The 9,848-nt window shown below is 41.3% G+C and overlaps 1 long non-coding RNA gene across 2 annotated transcripts; it reads right to left on the bottom strand.

Annotated features, from left to right (window-relative positions):
• On the bottom strand, positions 1-1,264 carry LOC121713308. Of its 2 annotated transcripts, none has more exons than XR_006032784.1 (3): positions 1,140-1,264; positions 961-1,052; positions 1-363 (listed from the first exon to the last, which is right to left on the bottom strand). It is a non-coding gene; the product is annotated as an uncharacterized LOC121713308 (long non-coding RNA). The 2 variants fall into 2 exon arrangements; XR_006032785.1 differs by having other exon boundaries at positions 961-1,020.
• Between the last annotated feature and the right edge of the window lie 8,584 nt (positions 1,265-9,848).

Below are 9,848 nucleotides of genomic sequence, written 5' to 3'. Positions count from 1 at the left end.
ATATAGTATTTTATTTATGTTACTGAGTATGGAAATGCACCATAGTTTAGGATTGAATATGTCTATGAATTTATGCGACTCTAAATTATATTTGTATTTCTTTATTAATGCTTAACTGTAATTCTTTTGCTGTAAGATACCAGTGCCTTAATGGCGATTTCCTTTGTTATTTCAGACTGTTGGCAATACAGAATATCACAATACAGAAGTGAATCTACTCCATCTCATTATATTGTACAGCAATGCTGCTGACTCCAACTGAATTGACAATTTGACATAGGCTAATAATTAGAACCTCACCTGAAGCCCTGATGCTGTTTCCTCAACCTGCCATCCATCTGTAGTGGTTTGATGCTGTCTTTCCTGCATACAAAGTGGTTCATTCATTTTGTAGCCTATCCTTTGACTAGCGAGTTTAACCCTCCTACCATATTGTATATGATAGTGTTATTTGGATATTATTCATCAAATAATGATTAATTATATTTGAATAACCAACAGTGTTAACTTATTCAAATTGCCAACATGTTTTTACAGCATGTATCATAACAATGCAATGACAGTCCTTCAAACGAATTTGGGTCTCCCTTTTATTTCTCTGCATTGTGTAGGCTACACTCAGAAATACATAACATAAACAGAATAGAAACAAAAAATGTCCAGATCCAATGTTTGTTGTGACTTCCAAGATTCTAACTTAAGGTAGGCTAATTAACATTCAGTGACTTGGTAATAGCATCTATTGTGATAGCGCGACATATGCGACCGTGCTGCTGCTGCACACCCCTAATCAATACTCCTGACCTTGGTTGAAAGATTACAGAAGCTAGGTTTATCTTTAACAATATCCTGGGTAACATATGCTATCACCAGTTAATACTATTTTTCCACATAATAGAATCTGCATAATTTGAAAGCCTGGTCACTACCACTGTGTGGCTAGTTATTTTTCTTACTTACACTCTGCTTCATGAAAAAGCTTTGTATGTCCCCTTTCTTCTTCTTGGGTGGCTAGCTGATCTACAAACCACAAAAAGGGGTTTGTATGTATGCTGAAGGGAAAAGGGAATATCAAAATGTTTCACTCTGGCCTTTTATGGGGTAGGCCTATGTATTGAAAGACAGCCCTGGTAACTTACCGTTGTCGTTGACACACCCGCTCGCTTGACTACCAGTGCAAGAATAAAGCAATTTGTGTGCAGCATGCGTGTCAAATAACCCTTCCCCCTCCCCCTCGGTTTTTCAGCCAATCAAATGACGACGTTTCTTGTACTGTCGTGCTGGCTGTCGGAATGATCAGCAGCACAAATGAGTTCGCTAAAATATTGGTGGGGACAATTTTGTCATCTTAAAATATTGGTTAGGACTAGTCATGAGCGTCCCACCCTAAATCTACGCCCATGATAATAACTACCAGTGAGCCGCAGTCTCCTGCGCAGCGCTTCAGCTTCACTTCACTACAAGGCATATGAAGTGCGTCCAAATTCACCCATTCTTCTCTGTTGAACTCCTCGTAGGCTACTCATCACACATGTGTCACATGAAAGAGCCTTTTCTCAGCTTTTAAACGGTGCTAGCTAGCCACTATTTGCTGTGATAAACAGTTCGCGAGAAAAAGGAGTTCAAGAGATTTAATAATTATTCTCGGCGCACACCTCCACATCCATTCGTCTTGGTGGAATATCGTAGACCTACACACTCTTCACGCAACACATGACAAACCATATTTCAGAATAAACAGCAGACCTTACCGAACACAAAGGTGTAATGCATTCCTGTGTATAGCTAGCTGTTCCAGAGTAATCCGGTTTTAAAAATTAATTGTAGCAAAATTCAACATGGTCTTTCGGCTTTAAGCATTTCTTAAAACTGAGCTGTGCTTACATCGCCTATATATCTGTAAATATCAGAATCAGAGAATATACAGGCAGCTCACAGTTAAGAGTTTGTCAATGTAGCCTTAATGATTTCTTTTCACAAAATGCTAAGCATGTATTTAAGTTTCTTAAAACTGAGCTGTGCTTACATGGGTCAATGCATGATTTCATAACAGACCAAATAGAAAATAAATGTTAAATGTTAAATATAGCCTACATATCTGTACATATTAAAATCAGATTATGTAGGCTACACAGTATAGTTAGATCAAGTTGGACAGTAGCACATTTGAATCATTTTATATATCTATGGGGGGGGGGGGGGGGTATATGTTTGAGTGTTGTCACGTAGTTTGCTTAGATACATGTTTAGAGCTTGTCAATAGAACCTAGCATTTACGGAAATTACTTTCACTTTGTAACTCCTTGTAGTTCGTGATTAATCTTGCTATCTCCTTAAACTGTAACCTGTTTCATATCTACACTATGTTAGCACTTATATGTGACATTATTTGCCTTATTAGACCCGTTTCCGACGATGTATGCCATGTGTAAGATGTGATTAGTGGCCACGTTCGTGGAAAATTCCAGAGCCCTAGCGTACAGTCTAATGGTAATTCAGCTGGCCACAAGGTGGCACTATTGTATTGCATTTCAATGGTAATTACTGTTTTACATTAGAATTAGTCATTATAATAGAGAAATGTCAGTTTATAGTGTATTAATGCAAGTGATGCCAATGATTATGTAACTTTATAATGGGAAGTTAACAGACACATTATTTCTTGTTTATTCTTGGTTATTCCAGACCACACATAGGCTACATACACAGATACACGGAAACAGACATATACATACATTGGAACATAACAACCAGTGTACCTTATTGTGCTTGCTGTGCTGTGTAAATCATTCAACACCTCAAGTGCTGGATTGAATTGCGTCGACTCTTTTGTGTTCCGATCGACACCCCAGTGAGACACCCATCTTAAATACATCATTCCTCATACAGTCCTACAATTATTTACCAACCCAACACCCATTTAACAGTTAGACTTTGGGAGTTACACACACCTACCAAATTTGGTATGTGTCACTGAAACTATATTCCAATCATGCAAATTACTGACAAAAGGGGGCGCTATGGAGTTCCTGGACCACACCAGGAGCAAGCCTTTAAACCCTGAGTATTCACTGTGAGAATTGATGTGTGTGCCAAATGTCATGAATTTTTGCCCATGGGAGCCATCTCTTTTTACATCACAAATTATCATGTGTTGTGCGCACAAAATCGTAAATAGCTCACTTCCTGTTGGGTGTGGCTAATGCAATATACATACAACGGTTGTTTGTCTTGGGGAGATACACACCCCTACCCAAGTTGGTGAGAGTAGCTGAAACTATATGTCAACCACAGGATCACATAAGGGAGCCCCTGGGCCACACCTGAGGCCAGACCTCGGTTCCTGACTACAGGCTGGTGTGTGTGTGTGTGTGTGTGTGCCAAATGTGACTGGAGGCTAGTGATCCGGATGTGTGTGTGTGTGCCAAATGTGACTGGAGGCTGGTGATGTGTGTGTGAGTGCCAAATGTGACTGGAGGCTGGTGATGTGTGTGTGTGTGTGTGTGTGTGTGTGTGTGTGTGTGTGTGCCAAATGTGACTGCAGGCTGGTGATGCGGATGTGTGTGCCAAATGTCACCTGAAAAATGGCAAAAAGGCAGAAAAAATCCTGCTAAACGACTAGAATACAAACTAATCCTTACAGAAACGATAGGGCTTTGCAGCTTCGGTGCAAGTTGGACCAGCCTGGACCTCCAGGTCTTGGGCCCTAATGATGACAAGGAAGGTCCAGGAGAAGTCAAGCTAATTATCTCATAAATGCAGCACAAACTGTGGGTAAGTCAGATAAAGAATACTTCAGGTAAACAAAACCCCCTTTGTCCTTACGTCTGTCCAGAATGGTTTTAATTCTGTAGCCTTTTAATTATGGGAGTCATGTGTAACCTGCGTTGTGTTGAACCTGCGCGATTCAGCCCTGCCACACGCCCGGACTCGAACCCGCGAACAGCAGCACCTCGGATCGGGAGGCGAGCGCGCCAACAATTGAGCCAATAGCCCAGGCTACTGGCTCGCATGCCAGCAGCACTCTTGAGGCGTCGGGGAGTGAGGTTTACCAACGTTCCACAAGCACAGCTAAGCTAGCTGGCATCCGTTACACATGGAATATTTATCTTATAGGCATACAACATGAAGGTCTTTGCCAACTTCATAAATGGTACATCACTATTGTGGGCGGGAGGCACTGTGGCATGGGCTGGACTGAGATTGACTGTGCTAAATAATTATGAGCTAAATCTCCTCCTCCAGCTCCAGCCTCCTCAGTGAAACACATGCTCCCAATTTCCCCTCAAAACAGAGTGGTCCCTGTGTAGTTGCAGCATAGATCTGTGTAGACTCTCAGAAAGTAGTTTGGGAATGTTGAACACATTTTCAGAGCGCTCAGTTCGGCTCAGTTCGCTGCAGATACCGCAGTGATTCCACACAGCTGGATTTTTCATTAAACAGGCAAAGCATGTCACAGAGGACCGATGATGAAAAGGACTAAATGTTGATTTGTGTGTAGGTGCTTTTTGGCCTGTTAACTGGATTTACTGCCTACACATCTCTCAGAATGTCATTATGGACACAGAGGAGGAAACGGTAACCAATTCCAGATGTGGAGTGAAAACTGAGTTCAGTCTTCTGCCGCAATTGCTGGTTCTCTTGGCTTACTTCAGTTCATGACTAATCAATGGCAATGCCTGGGGTCTCTACTTGCCGTAGATGAGAATTTGTTTTATGAGGGTCAAGTAAGAGGAATGATAGATAGATAGATAGATACAGTAGATAGATAGATAGATACTTTATTGATCCCCAGGGTGAATGAAGGTCTATTAAAGGTGTTGTTACATCTTCATAGCGGGTCGTGTCAGTCTGGACGGTGCTTCTGCCTGTGGTCTGCCATGGCCACAGGATCTTTTGTGCGATCATAACCCTGATCATAACCTGTCGTTAGGGTTATAACTATGGGCATCAGATTCCATATGCAGGTTGGGAACAGTCCACTCACAGCGCAAGCGCACAGCGCAAATTCCAGCAGGACCCCCACCCGACCTGAGACTGCTGTGGAAACGTGGTTCCCCAGAGCGACCGCATCTTGCTGAGGCCTCATTTCTACCCCAGAGTCACCAAGGAGACCAATCAAACCTTTACTTTTACGGGGAACTCCTCCGTGAGTTCATGGTTCCTCTGGTGTAAATACAGCATATCTACTGCATTTGAGAAGCACAATCAACATGTGCCTATGAAAGATGATCCAGGATCAGCACAATCAACAAGTGCCTATGAAAGATGATCCAGGACCAGATAGGATATAGATAGAGTACTGTAGCGCTAACCAGTAGGCCACGGTTGTACTGATCTGTGGTGGATAGAGTACTGTACTGATCTGTGATGGATATGATAGAGTGCCTTACTGATCTGTGATATGATGGAGTACTGTACTGATCTGTGATATGATAGAGTACTGTACTGATCTGTGATGGATATGATAGAGTACTGTACTGATCTGTATGATCAATATGTTTTGTTAGAGTTACCACAGGTTACTCTATACAACCACAGGTGGCATTGTGGTAACTCTATATAAAACATATTGATCTCAATGGTGCATTTTGCCCATGTTCAGGGTGGAAAATAAAAAAGAAAGATTTGCATAAGAGAAATAGTCTACAAGAAGCAGAGTGTTACCTTTCATTTGAGACCAGGATTATGCTTCTACACCAAGAGATTGCCACACAGAAAGCCTTTTATTGTCAGTATGCATTTTGGGAACCCAAAAGTATTATGGGGAGTTTCCATAGGGCATTTTACAAAACGCATGAGCATACCTTTGCAAATAATGCTCCAAAGCACTCATTTTTATTTTATATTGATCTAGTTTTGGACACAGCTTCACAAGACCTGGTGCTAGGGCTTAGTTGTAGCCTGGGTTTTCCCATGCTGCCTTACGCGCGCAATTTTATTCACGCTGCTAGGCAGCCTGGATTCCATGGAGCAAATTTTCGCCTCAGTTAGGGGACCAATCACAGAACGGAGGGAGGGCAGCAAGACGATGACGACACAGCGAAGCAGTTATGAGCTACGTACAGACGCATTTGATAGACATTCGTAGCGCCCAATAAACGCTTCTGGGCATTCGTAAACCACGTTTCAAATACGAGAAAATGAATGTCTAGTTCCCAGACCCTATCTTAATGAGATGAGGTCTGACGTTAGCCAGGCTAGCTCAGTTGTGTTTTTAAGTCATCTCAAGTGATCTAGAGGGCTGGAATGTGGTCAGTTCAGGGGTACTTGTTATCCGGCAGAAATATAAAACAGTATTTTAGCCTCTGTACCTCTGTGCCAGTACTCCCCACAGCTACAGTATTCTGATTGTTCCCTAAGAACCTACAAGGTCTCAGCTTTCTAAAGAGACCAGGCATTTGATGGTAGGACAAACTAGGTGGGAACAGTGGCCTCTGAAGTAGGCACAGAGCAATTTTGAGGGGGAAAAGTCTAAAAATGCCCATCCCATATTGAAATGAAGTTTCATTTATTCATTAATTTATTTAAAGTCATGTCAAATGGTCATTACTAACATACACAAAGGTGAGGGTCTGGAGATGATTGGGAAAGGTAGATAGATAGATAGATAGATACTTTATTGATCCCTAAGGGGAAATTCAAGACATTAGATATATTAGAAAGAGGGCATGTTCGAGTTACAAAACTACAAAATGTGGCCTGAGTGCTTATACTGTAGGTGGGGACCATATAGAGGAACTGTAGAGGCATGGGGTGGGGACCATATAGAGGAACTATAGAGGCATGGGGTGGGGACCATAGAGGAACTATAGAGGCATGGGGTGGGGACCATAGAGGAACTATAGAGGCATGGGGTGGGGACCATAGAGGAACTATAGAGGCATGGGGTGGGGGCCATAGAGGAACTATAGAGGCATGGGGTGGGGACCATAGAGGAACTGTAGCCCCCCCCCCCACACACACACCACAACAAGTTCGATCTTCCAAAAAGCCGACATCCAATACAATAAACTGCGTCTGCACTGACCGAATAAAGTAGCCATTTTCTGTTTATTTTTTCTCCATTTTTCATGGTCATGTAATAATGTTCAACCGTGAATCTTCTGGGTGGTTTATCTGCATTTTTGGGGAATTCAAAGTTCTTAATTTGCACAGGGCCTTTTTTAACGATTTCAACTCGCTCTGCATCTCTTACGGTGTCTGGCCATAACGCAGGGTCGTCACTAACTGTAGTGCTAGGTATGTGTTAGGGCTACTCACGTTACTGGTTTCGTTTGCACCCAAAGATTCTGCTACTGAAATGGTGTCCGTAGCAGCACCACCAGCACCAGTGCGGATTTCGGCAGTGACAGTAATCTTGTCCCTCACGACTGTTTCACTTAGATCATCATCATCATCATCATCAGTATAAGAATAAGTAGCGCAAGTTTGAGTTGCCGGGGAGGTGCATCGGTGCCACTGCTGCTGCAGCTAGCATTAGCTACACCACCCAGCTCAGCAGATGTTTTTTTCAATCTTTATTATGGATTAGAATATATTGTTTGGATGCGGTGATCATTTATTTAAAAAAAAAATAGAAATACGATACGGGGATGACGAGGCCCCAGGCAATTGCCTGAGCATGCCTAATGGAAGCTCCGCCCCTAATGGAAGCCCCGCCCCTGCCCAAATGGGCCCGCCCCCTTCTGCCCCTCAGTTTAAAAGGGAATACTGGCACAGCTGATGCTGAACATTCTGTTACATGATTACAGGAACAGCCACTTTCTGTGTGTCATATTGACTATAGGCCTGACACTTTCATGCCTACGTATCTCCTGTTAATAACAGACCTCACATTCATCAATGAAGGGAACAAAACCTTAAAAGACAATCTGGTCAACTTTGAAAAAAGTGTTTGATTGTCTAAGTATTTGATAAACTTGACATTTCTTTGTAATGTTGCATCATCTTTATGCTCCATATGGCCTTGAGTACATGGGCTCACAAAGGAGTCTCTCCATACAGAAATTCACAAGTAAGTATGCGAGTACAAGTACAGAACATCTAACATATTTACACACTGGACACTAATTATTACATCTCCACAAACATCTGACATATTTACACACTGGACACTTTAATCACATCTCCACAAACATCTGACATATTTACACACTGGACACTTTAATCACATCTCCACAAACATCTAACATATTTACACACTGGACACTAATTATCACATCTCCACAAACATCTGACATATTTACACACTGGACACTTTAATCGCATCTCCACAAACATCTGACATATTTACACACTGGACACTTTAATCGCATCTCCACAAACATCTGACATATTTACACACTGGACACTTTAATCGCATCTCCACAAACATCTGACATATTTACACACTGGACACTTTAATCACATCTCCACAAACATCTGACATATTTACACACTGGACACTTTAATCACATCTCCACAAACATCTGACATATTTACACACTGGACACTTTAATCGCATCTCCACAAACATCTGACATATTTACACACTGGACACTAATTATCACATCTCCACAAACATCTGACATATTTACACACTGGACACTTTAATCACATCTCCACAAACTACAAGGTAACCATATTATCTCCATTTCCTTTTTTAACCCTAAATCCAGATCCTGAGCAGTTACAGGTTCATAATTTCTGGAAACTAAAAGTAATTTGGATCACTGTGCAAATCAGTTTATTGAAAACAATCGACTTTTATTTGAATGAGTTTCCTTTAGTCTATCACTTCCTAACTAACTCAGAAATGTCAAGGCTCAAACCTGCTGTATTGGGAGGTCATTACGGTTTTGCTCAAACACATTTTTTGAAACCTGCCACCCTTTTCTCAAAACTATAAACACAAATCTCAAACTACATTTTTGTTTGAAAACTGAACACTCGCCTCAAAACAGTTGTACCTGTGTCGTCAGATCATCTCACAAGCCACTCAAAATGAAAACACTACTGAGCAGTCATTACAAACTACATTAAAACATGGGAAACACAGTGTTCAGGGCAGCTCATGTAGCTCCAGGAGAAATGTTCATTGTTTAGCCTACAATACAGTAAATGTATTTTGCATCTAAAAAACAAAATAAAGAAAACAGATTTTGTAACTCAGTGGATTCAACATTTTCTGTAAATCCAGTAAACATAGAGTATTGAGAATGGGGGGTTGTGTTTACAGTTTTAAGAAAAGGGTGGAAGGTTTCAGAAAATGTGTTTTAGAAATTGTGAAAAACTGTATACCGGAAAAGACAGGCCTTTTAGTACTGTAAATGAGAAGTGCATTGCAGTCTACAGCCTCCGAATGCCTCACTGATAGTTTCTGTCCATCACTGATATGAACCTGCAGTGTTCAGCATCCTGTTTACACTCTGAACTAGATTATATTGGTTGTGTCACCTCATTTGAAATGAGTGTGATACATTTTGACTCGTTGTGTTGAACACGTGGTATTGTGTTCTATTTGTGTTTACCTTTTGCCACTTGTGGTTGCCATTATGCATCACAATGCATCCCAGGTGCATCACAATGGAAGAATGTGTTTTATTGCATGAGAATGTGTTTAGAGTTTTGAAAAAGAGTCTATGAGATCTGCAAATTGTGTTTTATATGTGAAAACATAAAAAAGCTTACATACTACGCTTCATGGTACAGTGGACACATGGGGTTTGATTTGACTTTCAGTGTACTTTCCAGTCACATTACGACAAAAGTATGCTGTTGACAGATTTGTCTAAATCAGGCCAATATTCTACTAGTAATAAGTATGAAGGTAAAGCCAAAGTCGAATGAGCTAATGGTTAAAATAG

The sequence above is a fragment of the Alosa sapidissima genome, chromosome 7, assembly GCF_018492685.1.
Source record: "Alosa sapidissima isolate fAloSap1 chromosome 7, fAloSap1.pri, whole genome shotgun sequence".
Classification (NCBI taxonomy): Eukaryota; Metazoa; Chordata; class Actinopteri; order Clupeiformes; family Clupeidae; genus Alosa; species Alosa sapidissima.
The sequence above is the reverse complement of the archived record's forward strand: the minus strand, read 5'-3'. Positions and strand labels throughout refer to the sequence as shown.